Genomic DNA, 23,380 nt, shown 5'->3' with positions numbered 1-23,380 from the left:
AAGTAATTGATGTGTAAACTTTAATTGTAACGCAGCTCGGACTTCAAATCTTTCTAGTATTTGACACTGATGGTTAATAACTATTTGTAAAAAATAAATAACAGCCCCAAAGTAAAACAGCCTTAAAAAGATGTAGAAAAGTCTAAAGTCTGGATGGCATGTCTGTTGTTTAACAGTCTAACAGAGCACAGGTGCATTATGGGAATCTTCTGACTTCTGTTCAAGAACACAAGGAGAAATTAGAGCAGAGGAACATGTGAGGAACCTACTGGATGCATGGTCAACCCACGGCCTCCACCACTGCTTTTTTGGCATCTTATTTGTCTTTTTCTCTGCAAATGAAATGTCAGAGCATTAATAAAAGCACTACTTTCTATCCAAAGTGTCAAAATGATCCTTGGGTATCTTATAAAGTGTATTAAGGAGATACATTGGCCCCAAAAAGTCACTTGCGTCTTTTTGCGAAAGCATTTGTTTGAAAAGCGTGCTAACTTTCTTTCAAATAAATGCCACTTGCTTTAATATTTTGTTATATACAGTTTTACAAGGACATGCACATTTATTTCAAATGTGACCTAAGTGTCCAAACACTTTTCAGGGCCACTGAGTAGCTAAAACAGAGTGAATTTAACACATATTTGCTTTGAGAGAACTGACTTTGTTTTCTCCTGTTCTGATGGTAATGTTGCTCTAATTAAAACGCTTTTCTATCAAACATGCACCCTTCCTCTCATGATAAACATCATACCATCATCATCATCCTCGTTTTCGCCATCAGGTGGAAAGAGTTTCTGTCCTTCTCCAGACTCCTGAGACAAACTGAGCATCTTCTCCTTCCCTCTCTTGAACTTCTCCTGCCGCGTCTTAATACGGTCCATCCTAAATTAATGCATTCAAAATGACCAAAGAAATCACTCAGTTATGGATACATAAGCACAAGCCTGTCAAACTGAATGTGTTGATTCTTGTATTATAAGCCGGATAACTTATTATAGCCAGAGTTGAGTGATTTTGTCCAAAGAGCACAACAGTAGGATTTCGGATGTGAAAATTGTTAGACTGTCCTACTATGAGCCGTGAGGACGTTCAGCAATGATATATGCTTCTGTAGAAACCAGTGACGTGACGCAACTAATGAGTGTACACTACATGCAACAGAACATCATCTAGCATCAAGAAAGTCTCATTGGACAGAAGAAATGGAGGAAAATTGGCAGGAGCACCAGCGCCTATTTAATGTTTCCTCTGAACTGTCCCACAACCGGGTGGAGAAAGAGAAGCGTTGGAGAGAAATTGCCAATTCTCTTGGACAGCCAGGTGAGCAAATAGGTGGATTTTTCATAAGTAGCTACTTACTCATATTGTAACCAATAAAATATATGATTAAAAACATACACATCATATTCTGAAATGCATAACATATTTCAATTCTCTTAGATTTCGCATTGGGAACTCATTTTAGTAAGTCAGTTCATTCAGATGGTTGAAATAAATGAACTAGTTGACATAAACATCATTCAAGTCATGGTTTTGTTTTTTAAAGTGAAAATTTTTGTTATTTGCTGCCGTTCATCCCTAAATGTAAAATCTCTATCACAACTTATGGTTGAGATGATGAAGGTGAGGCGATGGATCTAATTGCAGACTTTAAAGATGTATATATATATATATATATATATATACAAAAAGTAACGTATTAAAAAAATTAATCGCATGCTTCCCTGAGAAATTTCTGAGAAATGCAAGCTTGTAGTACCACCTGTTTACTCCAGGGGGCATTAATTTAAATTTCAGCTGTACGAGCAACACACAGTTTACACAGTGAAGAAAACAACCCACAACACAAACATGCGTTACGTTCTTGCATTCAAAACACTCGAAGGAGTGCAAATGTGATCTAAGGGATCTCAAGATGTGTTTAAAGATTGAGTATTAAACTATATTTAACTTGAAACAGTGAACTAAACATTTTATATGTATGACGCAATGCACACGAGACGCAACACAAGCATGTCTGACGCAGCTGTACATTAACGGGCTCTTAAACAAGCCCTCACAATAAATCTCCATCTGATTGGACTGGTTGTGGTGTAGTGGTCTAAGCACATAACTGGTAATCTGGTAATCAGAAGGACACTGGTTCAAGCCCCACAGCCACCACCATTGTGTCCTTGAGCAAGGCACTTAACTCCAGGTTGCTCCGGGGGGATTGTCCCTGTAACAAGTGCACTGTAAGTCGCTTTGGATAAAAGCATCTGCCAAATGCATAAATGTAAATGTAAATTAACTGTGAATTAAATGATTGACTTATGATCAATAATATGGTAGTAAATGATACATTGTGGCATGCCATAAACAAAACCAACAAGCTTTACACTGAGGAGAACTGACAAACAAAGATAAAAACTAAAGGGTATTTATACACAAAGGGACAAAATGAGGGAATTGAAGACAGGTGAGGGCAATCAGGAACAGATGGAGGTGATAAGGGCAGTGCACTATGGGAAATGGAGTCCAGGGGAAACTTCAAAATAAAAGAGTCCATAGAAACAGGAGGGAGACGGAACGTGACAGTTACACAAAATAGGGTGTTTTTTTTAAATCACTGTTTATTTAGTATACATTTATAAATTCAGTTATTAATCAAATGTCTGATTATTTATTTAAAACATATTTTCTTGTAGCTTACTTTTCAAAGTAGCTTCTCCTATACAATAAGAACTAATTAGTGATTATAGCTATATTTTAAACTAGATTTTGTCCGCCAGGAAACAAAGCAGCAGGGCCACCTAAGAGCGGAGGAACAGCCACCGACCGCAATGGGAGGAGGTGCCCCTAGCTGACCACCTGGAGCGGTCAGGACCGCTGTCAGGGCCGGAGGAGCCCCCTACTAACTGCTAGAATGCGGCGGGTTCAAGAGGTCCACCGACCACGAGTGGGGAGAGGGTCCTGGCTGACCTCCCCTCGTGCCGTTCCTCCACTCTCAGGTGGCCAGGCTACTCCATCCCCCAGCGGATGGCCGCAGCTGCTCCATCGGGGTGGATGGTAGTGGCAAGGACTCTACTACAGCGCATCCGTCCTACCTCCCGGGTTGCGGCACCAGTGTAATGAGGTACAAGGGAAAGGAGGAGGAGAGAACCAGCTTGACAATATAAATAATAATTTAATAATAAACTTAAACAAAAAGACAAACACATGCCGGGCAGCTGCCCGTAACTCTTTCTCTCCAGACCTGCCGCCACTGGTCGCCTTTATCCCTCTTGAGGGCTTGATTAGCCTGATTAGGGGCCGGGTGTGCAGCATCACGACCTGGCCCCGCCCTCCTCCCTGCCACAGTGTTATATGCTGTTGTTAATACCAGTAACTTAACAGCTGCATACCAACTTAAAATCAATGCCTTACTATAGAATGAGCACTTCAGTAGGGAAAAATAGGCAATATTATTGGTAATTGCACTTATTTTTGAATAACCTAGAGACCCTCATGACACATTCATATCATATATATCATATAGTATAAATCATAAGGATGTTCCTCACTGTCTCTTGATTTGCTCCATGGATCTCTTCTCTTCCTCTAGACGAGCTCTCACGGCCTTCACAATACTCGCCTGGAACAGCTCCGCTCCTCTGTGACATAAACATTACATCATCAACACTCAACTATACTGTGTTTACTGTATTTACAACACACTCAAACTACACTGCCTACTGCATACAGTTATGCTAATCTCAGGCAGCTTATCACTTGCTTATTAAAGTGAATTAAAATATGCAAATATCTGAGAGTACAAAGAATTTTCTTTGCCAATGAGATCTCTTTAATATCTCAAATTAGCCTATTTTAGGGTATTGAGGTGCCCCCTGTAATACAGTAAATAATGACTGCATTACGGTAAAGAGAATCATCATTGAAAACAATCCGGATGAGAAAAAATGAAACGTCAGAATGGGTTACGGTAATAAGAACGGGCGGTAAGTGTCTTGAAAAAATACAAAAATTAATAATAATTTAAAAAAACTTGGTCCCAATTGTTGGCTTGATTTTCTTAATGCTATACATACAGTGTATTGTTTGCTTGCTATTTGTTTTTGTCAGAATGTGTTTATCTGTCGTTGTGTCTAGATCATAAGATCATAATATATTTTCTGACCAATTTATGCAAAATCCACGTAAATAAAAAAAGAGTTTACATAATTTTTCTGCAGCTATAAGAAACGTGCACTGTAAAAAATGTCTAATTTTAACGGTAAAAAAAATGCTAATTGATTAACGAGTATTAACTAAAATATACTGTAATTTTTTTGATATATGTTAAAAGACAATACAGTATTTTCTACAATAAAACTTAGTAAAAATATATATTTTTAGATGTACTAAGTATGATTTTCTTGTATAATTAATGGTAAAAATGTACATTTAACAAGAGTAAATTACAGTAAATTACTGCCAAAATTACAGTAAAAAACATTTCCCACAATTCCCTGCATGACCCCTTATATTTTATTAAATTTTATGGGAATAGTGATGTTTTTTCTTATTTTTAATATCAGTCACATACATTAAGGTGTTCTGTGTTATATTTAATGTTAATGTTTACTACATTATTTTAATTTCGCATGTGTTACCCTGATGGTGTTCAGTGTCTGTGTGAGTGATACTGAGCACTTTCCTGGAAAATCCACTATTTGTGAACTTCATGTCGTCTCCTGTCATTTTAATGGTGATTAAGGTTAATATCAATGTTCTGTAAAGTTGTTTACATTTTTACTGTATTTTTAACATAATTATTCTGGTAACCACAGCTGCCATTTTTGATTTTTTGGTAAAAACAACAGGATTTTTTTTAACCGTGTGTGTGTGTGTGTGTGTGTGTGTGTGTGTGTGTATGTAAGCATGCTGTACCGAGACGCAAGTATCTGTCCTGCGCGGATGTCTGCAATCACATGCAGGAAGTAGTAGCTCATAAAGACACGTCGCTGCAGCAGGAGGAATGTGAAGCAGATGCTGTCCCAGATAATTCCCGCCTCATCCTGCGGAAGGTCACACTGGGCTGAAAAGCTCGAATCTAAACACACAAAACACACATTAGTAGACCATTGGAGGAAATTAAGAGTGTTCTGAGATAATTTCACAGAACATGTCATATTTCAGCCCAAAAACAAAAGAAAGAAATAAGAATATTTTGCTGTGAGAAAATGAAATCCATTTTAAAGGGACAGTGCACCCAAAAATGAAAATTCTCTCATCATTTACTCACCCTCATGCCATCCCAGATGTGTGTGACTTTCTTATTTCTATAGAACACAAATTAAGATTTTTAGAAGAATATCTCAGTTCTGTATCTCCAAAAATCCATAAAGGAAACATAAAAGTAATCCATAAGACCCCAGTGTTTAAATCCATGTCTTCAGAAGCGATATGATAGGTGTTTGTGAGAAACAGAACAATATTTAAGAACTTTTTTTTCGTCCCTCCTTTCAGATGTGAAAGTGAAACTATAAAAGCTCAACATCTGACTTTCAGATGTAAAAGTGAAAGTGAAAATGGAGATTTATGGTTATAAATTTATTTTTTTTTTTAGCTGTTTCTCACCTACACCTATTATATCACTTCTGAAGACATGGATTTAACCACTGGAGTTATATGGGTTACTTTTATGTTTCCTTTATGGGATTTTCGGAACTACAGTGTTCTGGCCACCATTTACTTGCATTGTGAGGACCAACAGAGCTGAGATATTCTTCTAGAAATCTTTGTTTGTGTTCAGCAGAATAAAAGTAAGTCATACACATCTGGGATGGCGTGAGGGTGAGTAAATGATGAGAGAATTTTCATCTTTGGGTGAACTGTCCCTTTAAGGACCATTAAGATTGCTTTTTGTGAAGATTGTGAGATTATGTTCAAGAATATTAACTACATCCACCTGCCCAGTTCTCATTACCGTAATGCAATTGATTTATTATTAACACAATGCAAAAAAAAAGTATTGTATTTATATACACAATGTATAAATGCAAAATATGTTAATGGTCTTAAAAATAGGCGTCATTTTCTTGTGCAACTATATGTATTTATTTACATATACTGTATGATTTAATTTTGGGGTGAAATTTTGTTGCATCTTTTTTCAACATATTCAGATGTTGCAAATCAATTCTAACCTTGATAGTCTTCTAATTTGTTTAATGTTTGCTACCTTGTGACCATGCGGTTCACTAAGAACCCCCAATGATTCCTGTTGTACTTTACCTGGTTTAACGTCATAGCCATTAATAGTGCAGGCGAGACTCAGCAGCTGAATTAGCCAGCAGTTATTCTTCATTAAAGACTTGAAATAACCACACGCCAGAATCTGTGAAAAACACAACATACCACTGCATAACATATACGAATCTTCTTTTATTTACTGATTTATTTTATTTGTCTAATTTAGCATTTGTAAACGGTATGAGGTCTGCCAACAGATTAAAATAATGAATCGTGATTAAAGGAATTTTCTGGGTTCAATATAATTTAAGCTCAATCGACAGAATTTGTGGCATAATGTTGATTACCACATAAATTAATTTAAACTCGTCGCTCATTTTCTGTAAAAGAAAAACAAAAAAAGCAGTGAGGCGCTTACAATGGAAGTGAATGGGGTACATTTTTGGAGGGTTTTAAGGCAGAAATGTGAAGCTTATAATTTTATAAAAACACTACATTAATTCTTCTGTTAAAACGTGTGTATTATTTGAGCAGTAATGTTGTGTAAATCGTGGTTTTTACAGTCGTTTGAGGGTTTTAGTGCATATGGCGTTACGTTTCCATGGCAACAAAGTTGTAAAATTGGCTATACGTTTGCACAGATGCGGTTAGTAAGTGATTTTATAAAACTATAATCATGTTAACACACATATTGTTTACGTCTTGTGGCTATACTCTTGAAACAGTGAGTATTTTAACGTTTACAGATTGGCCCCCATTGACTTCCATTGTAAATGTTGTGGCTTCTCCCAACACTGTGAAAGATCACTCTCGAAGTCTTGGGGTTTTGATGCCAGAAAATAGACTTTATTTTCAGAGACATGCTGGGAGCAACTCAGCTTTTTATAGATAGATAATAAAAGTCTATCTTCTGGCATCAAAACCCCAAGACTTCGAGGGACGAGTCAAAATTAGCTTTCGTGGTAATCAACGTTATGCCACAAATGCTGTTGATTGAGCTTAAGTTGAATTGAACCCAGAATGTTCCTTTAATGGCATAGTTTGGTGTTTTTTATTTTTTTATTTTAATATATAGTTTTTTTTGGTGGTTAACACAATCTCACAAAATATTTGTGTGAGCAAAAAGTGTTGATTACATACATTTATGCATATATTTAAGAATAGGCATCAAATTCCACTCACAGCAAAGACATTTTTCATCGTAATGACAAAGACATTGTAAGCGATGAGGAAGTCCCAGTAGTGCAGGATCTCTTTGATTGGCTTGAGTAATAGATCTCCTCCAAACAGTAGGAAATAGAAACATGCCACCAGGTAACCCATGCAGAAGATGCTGATACGTGTGGTGCCCGTGATGAAGATGATGGTCAGGACAAACCAGAACAAATAGCTGAACATGATGACCTTCAACATGTCAAGATAGGACCTTGAGAGGAGAGCACAATTACAAATTGCATTTAGACATCTGCCTTGTATCCCAAACAACATAATAACCATCCTTATTGCATGGCTCACTGGAATACTTGATTCTGATTGGTCAGTCGCAACATTCTAGAGTCAAACACTTTTGTTTAATCACTCAAAACTGACGTACTGTGCGACTACACACTCAAAAGTATGCACTTTCATTATGAGTACACTACATACTTTTAAGCGCATGGTATAAGTATGCAAGCTGGGATGTTTAACCGCCGCTTGTTTTAATGAGATAAAGTCACAACCAATTCTGCTTAATTTCCTATCCAATATTAGATATCCTGACAGGTGTAATTACGATTGGGTCGATATCTGTAATGTGGCTCAGGTGGTAGAGCGGGTCGGCCACTAATCGCAGGGTTGGCGGATCGATTCCTGGCCCACACGACTCCACATGCCGAAGTGTCCTTGGGCAAGACACTGAACCCCAAGTTGCTCCCAATGGCAGGCTAGCACCTTGGTGTGTGTGTGTGTGTGTGTGTGTGTGTGTGTGTGTGTGTGTGTGTGTGTGTGTGTGTGTGTGTGTGTGTGTGTGTGTGTGTGTGTGTGTGAATGGGTGATTGGGACACAGTGTAAAGCACTTTGGTTTAAAAAGGTTATTTTTGGAGTGGTGGTGGCGCAGTGTGCTAAAGCACTAAACTGTTAATCAGAAGGTTGCTGGTTCGATCCCCACAGCCACCACCATTGTGTCCTTGAGCAACATTGTACGTGCAATGTTGCCACTTGTCAGGACACTCTTGTAAAAGAGATTTGTAATCTCAAGGAGTTTTTATCCTGGTTAAATAAAGGTTTGAATGAATGAAAGACACTTAACTCCAGGTTGCTCCGGGGGGATTGTCCCTGTAATAAGGGCACTGTAAGTTGCTTTGAATAAAAGCATCAGCCAAATGCATAAATATAAATGTAAAAAATAGCGCTATATAAGTGTAGACCATTTACCATTTAGACACGCCACTCCAAAGGTTAAAATACATCCTCCCTGCTTTAGTGTCATGTTTGTAGACACTGGCCATTGTGTTTAGCCACAGGCCCGTCCTGAGAACTCTGGCGAAAAGCTGAGATGTTGTGATGCGGAGCTGCATTGATGTACCACAAACAAGAAGATGCTTTCTCCTCTAAAATCAGTCCATACTTAAAGGGGTCATATAATGCCATTTTTGTACAAGTTAATATGAATCTTTAGGGTCTAAATGAAAACTTTGTAATATACTTTTATTAAAAATTCTCATTAGTATTTTAAGAAAACATTAATTTTACCTGCTCAAAAACAGCTCTGTTTTCAGCACGCCGTTTCAGTGCATATGACTTTAAATGATAATGAGCTTTGGTCACCCCGCCCCTCCGTTCTCAAATATAAAGGTTAATAAAACATTACACTTACTTCTTCTGGAGGTGCAGAGGGAATATAAATAGTTGGTACCAAATCTTTTTTCAGCAGCAGCTTCTTAGCAAAACCAGCTTTATACTGACCCTCGTTTATAAAGCAGTCACTGCATCTTCAGCGGTTCAGATTTAGGAACATTGTGTTCGTTATTACACGGAAGAACAGAACACGACAATCGCTTAGGCGCCATTCTGCTCCAGTGTATCAACAATGATGACGGACTATGATTGACAGCTTGCTCACGAGCGAGGGCGGGTCTGTGTTGAAACACTGCTTTCAATCAACAATCCTGGGAGGGGCGTCCGACCGTGTGACGTCACACGGTCGAACGGCTCGATTTGAGGCAGGGGAAAATATATAAGGAGATTAAAACAAAAACACTGGATGGATTTTTATCATAATAGGATGGTTGTGTACAGGCACAGCCAACACACATTTCAGTACAATCAACTTGAAAAAGTGCATGTACCATTATATGACCCCTTTAAAAGCTACTTGTTGGGTTAGAGGTCAGACAGAGAGAGAAAGATATGATGGTGCATTATGAATTTCTAACTCTTTGTGCAATAAGATCCCTGGAAATTCTTGGAAAGTGATGGGGAATGCGACAGACAAGCAAAAACTGAATGCAGTATTTATTAGGCAGACTTTATCATTCAAAATGAGGTCTTTCTGTCAGTTCATGTGTTGACTTGAATTCGCCACGGCGAGTTTTAATGTTTCTCTCCGCTGCTTTTATTCACAAAATCTTTAGTTGTCTCTTTCCTTTCCTCTCCTTTCTCCCTTTCTTGTCTTTTCTTTTTAGCTTCTCGTACAGAAACCCCTTTAAAAATCAGATCTACTGAATTGTGCCTAGAAAACATCCCATGAATCATTTTTTCATTTCCTTAACATTGTGCTGCCAATCAAGTTATTATTCTGCATTGTTTACCTCAAATCAAATTGAGGAATTAAAGTGGAATTTTAAAGGCATTCTGAATGGCCCACAACCCTGCAGGCTACATTCAACTTTGCATACTAGATCCATACTACACAGTGTGTGAGATTTGGATTAGAGCATCCCAAATCATAGTGCCATGAAAGAGGAGGAGCTTAAGATGGTTTTATTTTGCCTTTTTGTTACTTGTAGATATAATAGATTCAACAGAGGATGTGAGGCCGAAGCTGCTACACACATTTTTTAATGTGTGAATCTAACAGTGCAGTGTGTGTGTGTTTGTGTGCATTATACCTGCAGTGTATGAAGTCTGGTACGGGATTGTGTACACTGAATGACGCAGCATCGAGGTCTCGGCAGATTTCTACATTATCTCCTGCCAACAGGCGAACAGCTGCTTTATTTTCCTCATCGAACACTTGCCTCTGGAGCGACGCACACAGCAACAACATGAAGTCATCTATACAAGAGAGAAAGAAGAAAATGAATTTAATGGCAGATGAGGAGCAAACAGGTGCTGAGGGTATATCTGCACACCTACAGGGCATTTTGAGTGTCCATGATAATGCACAAGTTAAGCATGAATAAGCCAGTAATTAATAATTAACTAATGTAGAGTAAGGTTACTTTAAAGTGGGTGCACACTGTACGATTTTGGCCATGATTCTGCCATCTGAGAAAAATTTCAGGAATCCTAAAGGATTTCTCTCATCGCAGGACAAAATAGGCAATCTTACAACGTTCCTTGTGACATGTTCACAGACGGCCGATTAATAGCCTTTGCGATGATCTTCAGCCTCCGATGAAATTTGGGCAGTGTCTGACATGCATCATCTTAGCCGTATAGTGTGACTGATACAATTATAGAAATCGACGTCATGTTTGTGCATCATCCATAGCGAATTTGCAAGCGTGATATATTATCAGCCTTTATGAATTATTGAAATGTTGCGTGGCTGATAGGTTACTAATCTAATAGAGGAGATAGACGTATTGTAACCCACCTTTTTTGTTTTCTCCAATGTGACCGGACAAGTTGGTAATTTTTTGGGCCACAAGTCTTTTTATTTCCACAATGAATATTTGCTTGTGGTAGCTCATTATTACTGTAGGCTTCCTCCTGCACTCGCATTCATTCTCAACATCTGTCATTTTCTGTATTTGTGATGTCTTATTATGGGCCTATTTGACAAAATCCATCTTTCTTGTAAATGTTAGCCTATGTTTGTGATGGAGGGGTATTGGAGTAATTGAAATGCTGATGTCCATAGATATTAGTGCTGTCAATCGATTCAAAATTTTAATCGAATTAATTACATGGTGTCCTGATTAATTAATCGTGATTAATCGTATATACAAATATTGGCTGAGAAAGCCCCTCATATAACAATAACTGGGCATCTAAACTGGGCATCACTGGAACTGTGCTTGACTGGTTCAACTCTTATCTCTCAGAAAGGTCCTTTGAGGTAGCCTGGAGAGGGGAGGTATCCAAGCCACATCAGTTACTTACTGGGGTACCTCAGGGATCAGTGCTTGGGCCACTTCTCTTCTCCATATACACAACATCACTGGGACCCATCATCCAGTCACATGGTTTCTCTTACCACTGCTACGCTGATGACACGCAACTCTACTTGTCTTTACAGCCCAACGACGCCACAGTGACCGCTCGAATCGCTGCCTGTCTGGCAGACACCTCAGCCTGGATGAAGGAACACCACCTGCAACTCAATCCAGCCAAGACCGAACTCCTTGTCTTTCCAGCCAACCCTGCTCTTGAACACAACATCACCGTGCAGCTGGGTCCAACTATAGTTTCACCTTCCAAACCGGTCAGAAATCTTGGGGTAACCATTGATGATGAGCTAAATTTCACAGACCACATTTCAAAGACTGCAAGATCATGTAGATTTACACTCTACAATATCAGGAAGATACAACACTTCCTCTCTGTACATGCCACACAACTGCTCGTTCAGTCCCTTGTCATAACTAGACTGGACTACTGTAACGCTCTCATTGCAGGCCTTCCTGCATGTGCTATTAGACCTCTCCAAATGATCCAGAATGCAGCAGCACGTCTGGTCTTTAATGAACCTAAGAGACCACATGTTACACCACTCTTTGTCTCTCTCCACTGGCTGCCGGTTGATGCACGTATCAAATTCAAGACTCTGATGCTGGCATACAAAACAGTCACTGGGTCTGCTCCAGCATACCTAAAATCATCAATGCAGAACTACATGCCCACCAGAAGCCTGCGGTCGGCTAAGGAACGTCACCTTGTCACACCAAAACAAAGAGGCACCAAAACACTTTCCCGGACTTTCAGTTTCATCATACCGCGGTGGTGGAATGACCTTCCCAACTCCATCCGTGAAGCTAACTCACTCTCTATCTTCAAAAAACGGCTAAAAACACATCTTTTCCAAAAGCACTTAACCGGTCACTAAAACAAATAAAATATATATATATATATATTTACAATTCTTGTTGCACTTAAATCTGTTTTGTATACTATGCTGATGATAGTGAAACTTTGTAGTACGGCACTATTTGTACCACTGTCTCCTTAAGATGATTCGGTTGTGTTTTCCTCTTTTGTAAGTCGCTTTGGATAAAAGCGTCTGCCAAATGAATAAATGTAAATGTAAACAATAATTCAATATATAATGATTGCCGTGGTGGGGAAATTTCGCCATTTCGCTTCTATTCCGCAATAATCCCATAACATGAGTCACGTTCACTGATTGGGGCGATTGGGACCACAGTCGGCTACGATGTATATCGTGCAGTCTGACATAACGTCGCACAGTGTGGCATGCCGATATTAATGTGTTCATATCGTACAGTCTGACAAGCAACTATTGTAAAGGACTATTATAAATCGTACAAGTGTGCACCCGCCTTCAGCCATAATTTACAACTTATTATTATATTTTTATGTCACGTTTATAAAACATAATTAAGCCAGTAATTAAGGTAAAATATAGTTGCATTTACAAAGCTGTTACTCAAGTTATGGGATTGCTTTGCACGTTTCAGTTACAATAAACTAAGATTACTGCAAATACTGCAATCACCTAATAATTGTCACACAAATTAATAACTACTTAAACATTTAATTTAAATGACAATTATTAGGTGATTACTGTATTTGAAAATAAGATCACTTCAGAACAAAAATGGTGAATGATAAATGGTCTGCACTTATAAAGCGCCTTTTTCAGCTTAGCATTCACCCATTCACACACACATTCACACACCAATGACGCCATGCAAGGTGCTAGCCGGACATTGGGAGCAAGTTGGGGTTCAGTGTCTTGCCCAAGGACACTTCGGCATGAGGAGTCATGTGGGCCGGGAATAGAACCGCCAACCCTGTGATTGGCAGCCAACCCGCTCTACCACCTGAGCCACAGCCGCCCCAATTATTTAAGATTTCTACAATTTTTCATTAAAATTTTAATAAAGCCAATTTGGACAAAGTTTTGGTTCTGCGTTTGCACCAATTCGGTAGAATGGCCCATAAAAGACAACTTGACCTCTTGTTCCAAAGTGAAAGTTTAACCTATTCAAATGATTGGTTTGTTTTGCACATATTAGGTGGTATTTTAAGTTTATTGATCTATATTATTGTACTATATCTTAGGTACAAATACCCAGTAAAATAACAGTCTGTTGTCATATTATAATTTCCAATTTTATTGTTTTTCTTGTCCCACAATGTGTCACTACCAAAACAGAGAAATACACAATAATAAAAAGGATTTTATTGATCTATAAAGAATTTTTTTCCATCCTCCCCTCTAAAGATTATTTTTAGGAATTTTTCTAGAATATTTTCACAGCCAAATATAAAACAAAATTCAATTTAGAAGATTAATCAACGTTTTTATGGTTCATCAAACTAAACATATATTTAATCAATAATTATCATATCACGGCTGCTCGGTAGTCGATGTACAGCAGCGGCTCGACCAGCTCAACCAGGCTGGTGCTCGGTGCGGCCTCAAAATCAATCTGGCCAAAACCAAGTGGATGCGCAACGACCAGGTGGCCGACACTACCCTTCATGTCGGCCAGCACCAGCTCCAGCAAGTCGATAGATACATATACTTGGGCCAGGAGCTGACTACCGACCACAAGATCGGTCGAGAACTGGCACGACGACGCCGAGCGGCCTGGGTCAGCTTTGGCTCAATTGCCAAGACGGCCACCAACAGAGCCATCGACCCGGACATCAGGGCCGCCCTATTCAACAGCACCGTCCTGCCGGCCATGCTCTATGGGGCAGAGACCTGGGCAACGACGGCGGCCGACCGACAAAAGCTGGCCGTGACTGAACGGGCAATCGAGTGCCGCATGGTCGGGGTTAAAAGGATCGACCACGTCCGCAACGAAGCAGCTGCGGGCCATGACCAGGGTGGCCGACGCGGTGGACCTGGCCAACAAGGCCAAGAAGCGCTGGGCTGGGCACCTGATGCGGCGGACGGACGTAAGATGGACACGCGAAGTCACCGTCTGGTTGCCGATCGACATCAAGCGGCCACGCGGGCGCCCTGCAACACGATGGCGCGACTCGCTACGACAAGATCTGGGACACAATTGGATGGGACTCGCCCAGGACCGACAGACCTGGGCAGATCGTTGTGGTCTGCGCTGACCACCTTTGGCCGGCGAAGACAGACCGATTCTGGATTCTGGATTCTGGATTATCATAAACTTTCAGTTAATAACTCAATTTTACTTTATTATTGAAATAACACAAGTGTTTGCAAGGTTGTATCATATTCCCGAAAATATTTTGCCTTAACTTTAATGTTGAAAATATTACAAACAAGGCCGTATGGTGAGTGTAGATCCCATCATTTTGAAGTAAATGTGCTCCAAAATCATTATGATACTTTAACAATTGTCACTACCAAAACACATATTCTCTGCCATTAAAAAAAGGCTTAAATCTAAAATATTATGTTTTAATGTATGTACAGCTATTCAAAGCTGATAATTGTTCCCTTAAAATGAGTGGTTGAACATAACATTTTGTCAGTACTTATAATAATCATGTCACTACCGAAACCTTATTACATTTCGGTAGTGACAATTTTAGCTCATTTTAGTTTATGATTATTAGATCATATGTTTTGAACAGTTGTATCAACATTAAAACAGAATGTTTATATTTAAGTTTATTTAATTGTAGATAATATGTGTTTCGGTAGTGACAATTCATAGGGCTACAAACAGATGTTTCAGAATTTGGAGCACATTTACTTCAAAATGATGAGATCTAACTACTCAACATACGGCCATGATGGGCAGGGTTGCATTCTCACTTCCTGGTCATAAATGTATGGGTGTGGCCAGGGCTGGTAATCTGGCATACCGGGCATTTTCCCGGTGGGCCGATGCACTTTTGGGCCGATCATGGGCATAATGTCCATTGTGAGAACCGAGCGGGCTGGTGGTTCGGTCGCAAATCTTGCCTAATGGGCCGCGATAATCAACAATGAGCCGCCGTGTTACGCAGAACGGACCACAAAACGGCGCCACGATATGCAGAAAAGACAGCGAACACCCCCCCCCCCACCAGTTGCCATGTAAAATCCGGCCTGATTTCTCTTCCCAGTCCAGCCCTGGCTGTGGCTAAAATCAGGTTCAACCAATGGACTAAAGCATTTTGAGTTTTGGTAGTAACATGAAAATTAGGGATAGCATTTTAAAATAAAGTTTGATTATTTAAAAATAATACCATAAATAGAATCTAAACCTTTTCCTTTAACTTTAAAAAGAAATCAAAACATTATTTTAAAAAACAACATTAGAGTATTATTAAGTATTATTTTCACAAGTTAAACTTTAGGGGTTAAGGTTTGGGACAGGCACCTCCTAATAGAAAGTACTCTCTAAATTAGGTTTTATATATATATATATATATATATATATATATATATATATATATATATATATAGCTTATTATTATCTCAATTAATACCTTCAGTTTAAATAGATAATAACATGTTCTTATGACATATCCAATTTCGAAATCTTATACTGTATAGATTTTTAATAGTTATTTTTATTGTGGGAATGCAGTTTGCACCAATTCGGTAATACAAATTGTAGCAATTAATTAGTAACAACTTAGTAAAAGCAAGTACTAATTAATCATACTTTATATAAATGCAAATACAACGATTTTAAGTCATTTATATGTAACATCTTTTTAAAGCCAGTAGTTATTAGCCTTAATATTGTTTATTAAACTTGATATATGATAATAAATTATATCTGACAAATGAGCATTAATTGCATTATTTTTTACACAAAAACAAGACATTTAATAATTGTAAATTATGGTTAAGATTTATTAACCATAATTTACTAATGATTAGTTAATGCCTTATTCATGCTTAACTAATGCATCATTTTGAACCCTTAAAGTGTTACCAAACATATTTGTTTAATGAAACACAAATCCTAATATATATATATATCAATTAGAATACCCTTTCCAAAACTCACTAATTTCAATAAAATTTACCTTAAATTAATTTGAGATTTATTTATTTTTAAACACAGCCATTAAATACTAAAGCTAAAAAAAAATGTTACATAAAAAAAAAATAAATAAATAAAAAATAAAATAAAATAAAAATAATAATAATAATAATAATAATAATAATAATAGTAATAATAAAAAAAACCTCAAACTGGAAAAAACTGAAAAAAACAATTATAAACTAATGAAAGTAGGGATGACTAATGAAAAATTCAGTTCCTCTTTTCTAAATCTAGAGTAAAAGAAAAAACAGCTTTGTTGGACTCACAAACAAGGAACAATGAATTTGGTCTGGTGTGGAAATCCGGGAGGAACAGCCATTTAATGACATTAGATTCCATCATGGAGCCGGGAAGCCTCCAGGGATAATCTGGAGAGAGAGAATTGATTGGATCGTGAAAAAGTAGTCTCTATATTATAGGAAGTTGAACGGGGAGGGGATTAAAAATAAGAGGGATTCGTGACATCAGCCAAAATGACGAAAGTCATTTTCAGGCGTGCAATCATGAATCGTTCACAACAAGACCGTGAAAGTGTATTAAAGAAGTAAAAAAGAGCCAACATTAAAGAAACTCCCGCATCCTTTTTGAAATATCCCACAACCACACACCTTTACAGGCAGCAGGGGGAATTCCAATGCAAACGAAATACTGGAATGTGATCATGCACGCCAGGAAGCAGCAGTATTTGGGCCAGATCTCAGCGATGGCTTTCCGTCTGCGTCTGAACATCACCGCAGTGAGAGCAATCCCGTGCAACATGGAGTAAAAATCCATCCGCTGGCCCATCACGGAAATCACCATCAGAAAACACACCTGACAAATGAATCGCGACAGAACGTGACACAATTTGTGGTAGCATTGGAAAGTCGATATGCAAATAGGCGCTAAAACGTGTCAAGTGTAAGCAGAGTTTTGTGCATGTAACCTGTTCTAGGAGCTAGAGTCAGAAATTTGGATCGGGATTTTGAGGCTTGTACAATAACAGTATGTTTATGCTTTAAAATATCCAACAGCTATTGTCTGATGAAAAATACAGGTATATTTTGAGCAACAATACGTTTTAGATGTACCTCTAGTCCAAACTTGTAAAAGAAATAGTTGATGAAATATTTGGCACAATCGACGATTCCGTTGTCGAGGTGTTGCCGCGTGATGTCATGGAAGATGGTCCGTGTGGGGGGAGGGCAAAGTTTGTTTCTCAGCCGGAAAAACTCCTGATGTCTGTAAATGGTGACCTCAAACGCCAATATTGCCAACATCAACAAGTTATTCTACAAAAGAAAGAGAGGAACATCTAGATGAACAGACTACACCAGGACATCCTTTAGTTCACAGTTTCTTCAACTTCTGGCACTTACATGTCACAGTGGTTGGATTTATTTTTTTACCAGGCCTTCATTTATTTTTGTTACTTCTCAAATGCCTTTTATGTACAGATTTATCCCATTTAGCCTTGACCCAGAATTTCATTATTAAACATTATTAAATATGAAAATCTGATATGAAAACAATTTCCTAGCATTTTGTCCCACATGGGTGCAGGGTCCACTTCACATATACATTTGACTTGGCACAGTTTTACGCCGGATGCCTTTCCTGACACAACCCCCAAATGGCTGGGGACTCTCACTCACTGCGGGACAATTTATGGGGCTTATCCACAGCAAGGTACAACTTGAATCGACTCAACTCTGCAGTTTCCACTGTGGATAGCACCTGGTTTCTTTTTTAGTACCACCTCGGTCGAGGTTCCAAGCGAGCCGAGCCGATACTAAATGTGACGTCAAAATCCTGCAGATCACTGATTGGTCAGGGAGAATCGTCACTACAGTCGTCACTGGATTTGCAACACATGACATCAACCTGCTAGTTTTAAAGTTAGCAACAGCGACTTGCACGTATCAGTTGTTCACGCGACTTTCGAATTGTAAAAAGAAATGGCTGTGTGCAAAACCACGCCGTGGTCAATAAACGAGGTGCAGATGGTCCACTCGTTAGCGATGAGCGAAACGAAAAAGTCTCTCAGGAAGAGTATCAGCTGCTGGCCACACACGGCTACCACCGGACCTACCAACAGTGTAGGGAAAAGTAAAAAAAACGTAAAAGTGACTACAGAACCATCAAGGTAAAGTGGAAGTGGTTCGACCAAATGGACGCTATCTAAACTGGCGAGCAATGGGAGGGAGAGTGCGCTGGACTCAGCCACGATGGAGGATGGTACGTTTTGTTACTTTATCTCAATACTCTGCTTGAAAGCTTCACTTTATTTAGTTGACCAGCTACTGGAAGCTTCTAAAACAACCAGGCCAATTTAACTGTTACACTTGTGTAAAACCACCATGCAACAACTGCTTTATGCAGCACAATGAGCTAGTAGCTAACAGCTAGCTGTCGTGTTACTGTTTATGGTCAGTAATGCTTGTGTCATGTTTAAGATGATGTCACGGCAGTAGAGACGGTGCAACTATGATGATCAGCCTATAATCCCGCCCACGTTGAGGCGGCTCTAAACAGCAGTGGAAAACCAAGCTCAGAAAAGTAAAGTGAGTAGAATCGAACCAAACCGTAAGTGCTATTAGAGACTCCAATTCACTTAACCTGCACAGTTATGGCATCACTTCCACCACACCGAACAATTGTGTGGACATTGTATTTTGGCTTCACTATATGCAATGCATAGTTTAATTTAAACAGACTGAATACTGTTTATAACACTGTACACTGTCATTTAAGAGTTAATCTTCTGGCACACTGCATCATGTGACACAACAGCATGACGTCAATTAGATCATCGTGCTGGAAATGACACTGTGGTGGGAATTTTCATGACAAAAATGACATAAATCTCCTGTGATGCATGAACAGATGCTGTTGGACATTATGAACAGACAATTAAAAAAAATGTGAGAGCGTGAAACACGTTTTAACAAGACTTTATATTCTAGAATTCCACAGTGCTAAAATGCATGAAGTTGAAGTAACGCCCATATACATTTTATCAGTATATGTGCACCAATATGAAGAACTATATACGTTTTTTGCAATCCTGTTACCAAAATATGAGACATGTCTAAATACATAGTTTAGCTGTGTCCTCACCCTCAGATTGGGCAGTATGTCAACAAACTTCTCAAGGCCCACCCAGTTTGCCGGGTCCACAGGCTCCTTGTATAACAGGGAACTGTTCATCATCTCCTGTGTGTTTGTGTAGTTGGGCTAGAGAGAAAATGTGTGCATTACTTTACCCATGATGCACTGTGCAATATCAAGCTTGCTCATGCAATGCAAAAAAAGAAGAAAAAAAAGAGCTAAGACAAGCTAAAAAAGTTAAGTAAAACGTGTCTCAAGATGCATTTAGAAAGTTCTGCTGTAGCATGGTGTCTAAAATACATAGTGCTCTTACATGAGATGCGGCACAACCATCTAGAAATAGGGCAGAATTGTATATATTACTTATTCATTTCACATCATAACATATATTTATTTAAATTTCTCAAAATTCTTAAACTTCGTTTATATCCAGGTTTAGCTTAGATTGAACACCAGAAATTCATATGCATGTTACATATGTATCTGATTCTATGAGTCTTGTTTATTTTTATGGTTTTGGTCGAGCATGTCGAGCATTCATTTGTGAATCATGTGCATTTATTTGTGGATTGCTTGCTTTGCATTTGTGGATGGCAGCTCCCATGTGTGAATTCTGAAACATTTCTTGCACGAGAGCTGCGGACAATCCACAACTAGGTGTTGTCTACTCAAGCCAATTAGATAACGGCCACATTATTCGGACCAATCGTAGCATGTTCTATCTTCAACCAATCACGCTTCGTTTTACTATCGCGGGGGTGGGGGGGTGGTTATGCAAGCAGAGTCACAGAGCTCTCATGTGCATGGAATCAAGAACAGATATGCTCCAATACTGCAAACTTTTAAAGAAACGGATGCCATGAGAGGAATACTGTGACTTAAGGTTTGTATCATTTCCTCTCAGTTCTAAACATGTGTAGTGTCTTGTTAAATGTTGACAGCTGAAAAATTGCCATTTGTAGAGTGTCCTGATCATTAGCTTTATAGCTAACCTGGTTGACTGTATGAGTCTGCTATTTTAATTTTAATCAAGTTTCTTGATTGAAATGTGTCGTCATACAGTCAGCCAGGTTAGCTATAAAGCTAATGATCAGGACACTCTGCAAATGGCAATTTTTCAGCTGTCAACATTTAACAAGACACTACACATGTTTAGAACTGAGAGGAAATGATACAAACCTTAAGTCACAGTATTCCTCTCATGGCATCCGTTTCTTTAAAAGTTTGCAGTATTGAGCATATCTGTTCTTGATTCCATGCTCATGAGAGCTATGTAAAACGATAGTAAAATTTACCGATAGTAAAACGAAGCGTGATAGATAGATAGATACTGCAGACAGACAGACAGATACTACAGACAGACAGATACTGCAGACAGACAGACAGACAGACAGATAGATACTGCAGACAGACAGACATGTAGATACTGCAGACAGACAGACAGACAGACAGACAGACAGACAGATAGACACTGCAGACAGATAGATAGATTGACAGACAGACAGACAGACAGACAGATACTGCAGACAGACAGACAGACATGTAGATACTGCAGACAGACAGACAGACAGATAGATACTGCAGACAGATAGATAGACAGACAGACAGACAGACAGATACTGCAGACAGTCAGACAGATACTGCAGACAGACAAACAGACAGATACTACAGACAGACAGATACTGCAGACAGACAGACAGATAGATACTGCAGACAGACAGACAGATACTGCAGACAGACAGACAGACAGATAGATACTGCAGACAGACAGACAGACAGACAGACATGTAGATACTGCAGACAGACAGACAGACACTGCAGACAGACAGACAGACATGTAGATACTGCAGACAGACAGACAGACAGACAGATAGATACTGCAGACAGATAGATAGATTGACAGACAGACAGATACTGCAGACAGACAGACAGACAGACATGTAGATACTGCAGACAGACAGACAGACAGATAGACACTGCAGACAGATAGATAGATTGATAGACAGACAGACAGACAGACAGACAGACAGACAGATACTGCAGACAGACAGACAGACATGTAGATACTGCAGACAGACAGACAGACAGATAGATACTGCAGACAGATAGATAGACAGACAGACAGACAGACAGACAGACAGATACTGCAGACAGACAGACAGATACTGCAGACAGACAAACAGACAGATACTACAGACAGACAGATACTGCAGACAGACAGACAGATAGATACTTCAGACAGACAGACAGATACTGCAGACAGACAGACAGACAGATAGATACTGCAGACAGACAGACAGACAGACATGTAGATACTGCAGACAGACAGACAGACACTGCAGACAGACAGACAGACATGTAGATACTGCAGACAGACAGACAGACAGACAGATAGATACTGCAGACAGATAGATAGATTGACAGACAGACAGATACTGCAGACAGACAGACAGACAGACATGTAGATACTGCAGACAGACAGACAGACAGACAGATAGACACTGCAGACAGATAGATAGATTGATAGACAGACAGACAGACAGACAGATAGATAGATAGACAGATAGACAGATAGATAGATAGATAGATACTGCAGACAGACAGACAGACAGATAGATACTGCAGACAGATAGATAGATTGACAGACAGACAGACAGACAGACAGACAGATATATAGATAGATACTGCAGACAGACAGACAGATACTGCAGATAGACAAACAGACAGATACTACAGACAGACAGATACTGCAGACAGACAGACAGATAGATACTGCAGACAGACAGACAGATACTGCAGACAGACAGACAGACAGATAGATACTGCAGACAGACAGACAGATACTGCAGACAGACAGACAGACAGACAGACATGTAGATACTGCAGACAGACAGACAGATAGATACTGCAGACAGACAGACAGATACTGCAGACAGACAGACATGTAGATACTGCAGACAGACAGACAGACAGATAGATACTGCAGACAGATAGATAGATTGAAAGACAGACAGACAGACAGACAGATAGATAGACTGATAGACAGACAGACAGACAGACAGACAGACAGACAGACAGACAGATAGATAGATAGATAGATAGATAGATAGATAGATAGATAGATAGATAGATAGATAGATAGATACTGCAGACAGACAGACATATACTGCAGACAGACAGACACTGCAGACAGACAGACAGATACTGCAGACAGACAGACACATAGATACTTCAGACAGACAGACAGACAGATACTGCAGACAGACAGACAGACAGACAGACAAACAGACAGATACTACAGACAGACATACATACAGACAGACAGACACTACATACAGACAGATACTGCAGACATACAGTCAGACAGACAGACACTGCAGACAGATGGACAGACAGACAGACAGATACTGCCGACAGACGGACAGACAGACAGACAGACAGACAGATACTGCCAACAGACAGATAGATACTGCTGACAGACAGATACTGCTGACAGACAGACAGATACAGCAGACAGACATGATTCACAAATGAATGCTGGACAGAGATGTGTTTGTGAGTTCAAAAATATATTTGTAAATATTTTTTTATTTATTTTGCAAATCTCATTTTATTTATTTGTGAATTCTCTTTATTTTTGTGAAACACCCAACATATATCTGAAAATCTCATTCTTTTTATTTTTGAATTAATTTCACTTTTGTGAAACTCCT

General features: G+C 39.1%; 1 pseudogene; it reads right to left on the bottom strand.

Moving 5' to 3' along the window:
* Positions 1-23,380, bottom strand: part of LOC127644513 (piezo-type mechanosensitive ion channel component 2-like) — a 125,002-nt pseudogene that overhangs the window by 30,255 nt on the left and 71,367 nt on the right.

The sequence above is a fragment of the Xyrauchen texanus genome, chromosome 6 (assembly GCF_025860055.1).
Source record: "Xyrauchen texanus isolate HMW12.3.18 chromosome 6, RBS_HiC_50CHRs, whole genome shotgun sequence".
Taxonomy (NCBI): Eukaryota; Metazoa; Chordata; class Actinopteri; order Cypriniformes; family Catostomidae; genus Xyrauchen; species Xyrauchen texanus.
The sequence above is the reverse complement of the archived record's forward strand: the minus strand, read 5'-3'. Positions and strand labels throughout refer to the sequence as shown.